We start from the raw sequence: 2,347 nt of genomic DNA, 5'->3' as shown, positions 1-2,347 counted from the left end.
TTCATATGATTTTGGCAATTGTATGAGTAAATTAAATAATATACATATGAAAATGATTAATTATTATATGTATAAGGGAAAAAATGCTGAAATATTCCCACATTCTCTTAGTATTATAGAGAAAATCCATTATAGTGAGAGGGTATAGTAGTGTAAACGACCGGAATTACGACAGAGGGTTCAAAAACTACTATAGGTAGGCAGTGGTTGCCGACCTCTCATATTGTTCAAAACTTATGTATTCATATGATTTTGGCAATTATATGATTAAATTAAATAATATACATATGAAAATGGTTAATTATTATATGTATATGGGAAAAAATGCTGAGATATTCCCATATTCTCTTAGTATTATAGAGAAAAGCCATTTAAGTGAGAGGGTATAGTAGTGTAAACGACCGGAATTACGACAGAGGGTTCAAAAACTACTATAGGTAGGCAGTGGTTGCCGACCTCTCATATTGTTCAAAACTTATGTATTCATATGATTTTGGCAATTGTATGAGTAAATTAAATAATATACATATGAAAATGATTAATTATTATATGTATAAGGGAAAAAATGCTGAAATATTCCACATTCTCTTAGTATTATAGAGAAATCCATTATAGTGAGAGGGTATAGTAGTGTAAACGACCGGAATTACGACAGAGGGTTCAAAAACTACTATAGGTAGGCAGTGGTTGCCGACCTCTCATATTGTTCAAAACTTATGTATTCATATGATTTTGGCAATTATATGATTAAATTAAATAATATACATATGAAAATGGTTAATTATTATATGTATATGGGAAAAAATGCTGAGATATTCCCATATTCTCTTAGTATTATAGAGAAAAGCCATTATAGTGAGAGGGTATAGTAGTGTAAACGACCGGAATTACGACAGAGGGTTCAAAAACTACTATAGGTAGGCAGTGGTTGCCGACCTCTCATATTGTTCAAAACTTATGTATTCATATGAATTTGGCAATTATATGAGTAAATTAAATAATAAACATATAAAAATTAATATTTATTATATGTATAAAAAAAAAATAATCATATTATATATGAATAATGGAAAAAAATGAAATGTTCCTATAATCTCTTAATATATAAGAGAATAGACCGTATGTTGGGTGGCAAACGGAATTGAAAATACCCGCTTTGAGGACAGCGGGTTCAAAAACTACTATAGGTAGGCAGTGGTTGCCGACCTCCCGCATTATTCGAAATATTTATTTCGGATTATGTTTATATTGGTTACATAAAATAAAGTATATTATTATCCGTACAAATTTGTTTCTCAGTTCTATAGAACACGGGACTTGGCTCCGCGGATAATAGGAATATACGCTTTTTAGATAATATCGTTGAAACAAAAGTCAAGTTTCTATTATATATAGAATAACAAATCGTTTCCATATATTATCGTTAATTTTTGGAGGCAGGCAAATATTAATTTATTACCTGCCGTATAGTTGGATTATTATATCGTTACGGTATAATACAAATATGGATTCTTATGAAAGAAATATAAAATTATATATTAAATGTGGAAATATTATCATATGCGCTTGGTTTTATGTTATATATTACCAGAGAGATATATGAAAAGAGATAAATTTTAAATTTATCTTCAAAATGCAAATGATTTAACTTAATATTTATATTGGTTAAACAAAAATTGTACATGTGTGGATACAATAATTATGTATGTTGGAAATAAAATGATATTTTATAATGAAATATGTATATATAAAAGATAAAATTATAGAAACATATATATTACAATAATTATATGAAATTCTTGTTATATTGGTAAAACAAGTATAAATTAAAAATGAAATATGGATTACGAATGCTATATAAAAATGGCCGTAATCGAATAGATTTTTTACTTATATTTATATATTTAAAATTTTACCCAAAGGCGAAATATTGAATTTTATTCAATATAATAAAAATCATGGAATTATATAAAGTGAAAAATCTATATATCTATTATATTGCTTATTTCGATTCAAAAAATATGAATGGAATATGAAGGAAAAACATTATTCTGGTTGATCCTGCCAGTAGTTATATGCTTGTCTCAAAGATTAAGCCATGCATGTCTAAGTACACACGAATTAAAAGTGAAACCGCAAAAGGCTCATTATATCAGTTATGGTTCCTTAGATCGTTAACAGTTACTTGGATAACTGTGGTAATTCTAGAGCTAATACATGCAATTAAAACATGAACCTTATGGGACATGTGCTTTTATTAGGCTAAAACCAAGCGATCGCAAGATCGTTATATTGGTTGAACTCTAGATAACATGCAGATCGTATGGTCTTGTACCGACGACAGATC

At 28.2% G+C, this 2,347-nt stretch overlaps 1 non-coding gene across 1 annotated transcript in view; it reads left to right on the top strand.

The window, feature by feature from the left end:
* Positions 1-2,048: 2,048 nt before the first annotated feature.
* LOC116802920 overlaps positions 2,049-2,347 on the top strand; it is a 1,994-nt gene continuing 1,695 nt past the window's right edge. The window contains exon 1 of the ribosomal RNA XR_004363250.1: positions 2,049-2,347. This exon is cut by the window's right edge and continues 1,695 nt beyond it. This is a non-coding gene — a ribosomal RNA (small subunit ribosomal RNA).

This window comes from Drosophila sechellia, unplaced genomic scaffold, assembly GCF_004382195.2.
Source record: "Drosophila sechellia strain sech25 unplaced genomic scaffold, ASM438219v1 U_25, whole genome shotgun sequence".
NCBI classification, from domain to species: domain Eukaryota; kingdom Metazoa; phylum Arthropoda; class Insecta; order Diptera; family Drosophilidae; genus Drosophila; species Drosophila sechellia.
The sequence above is the reverse complement of the archived record's forward strand: the minus strand, read 5'-3'. Positions and strand labels throughout refer to the sequence as shown.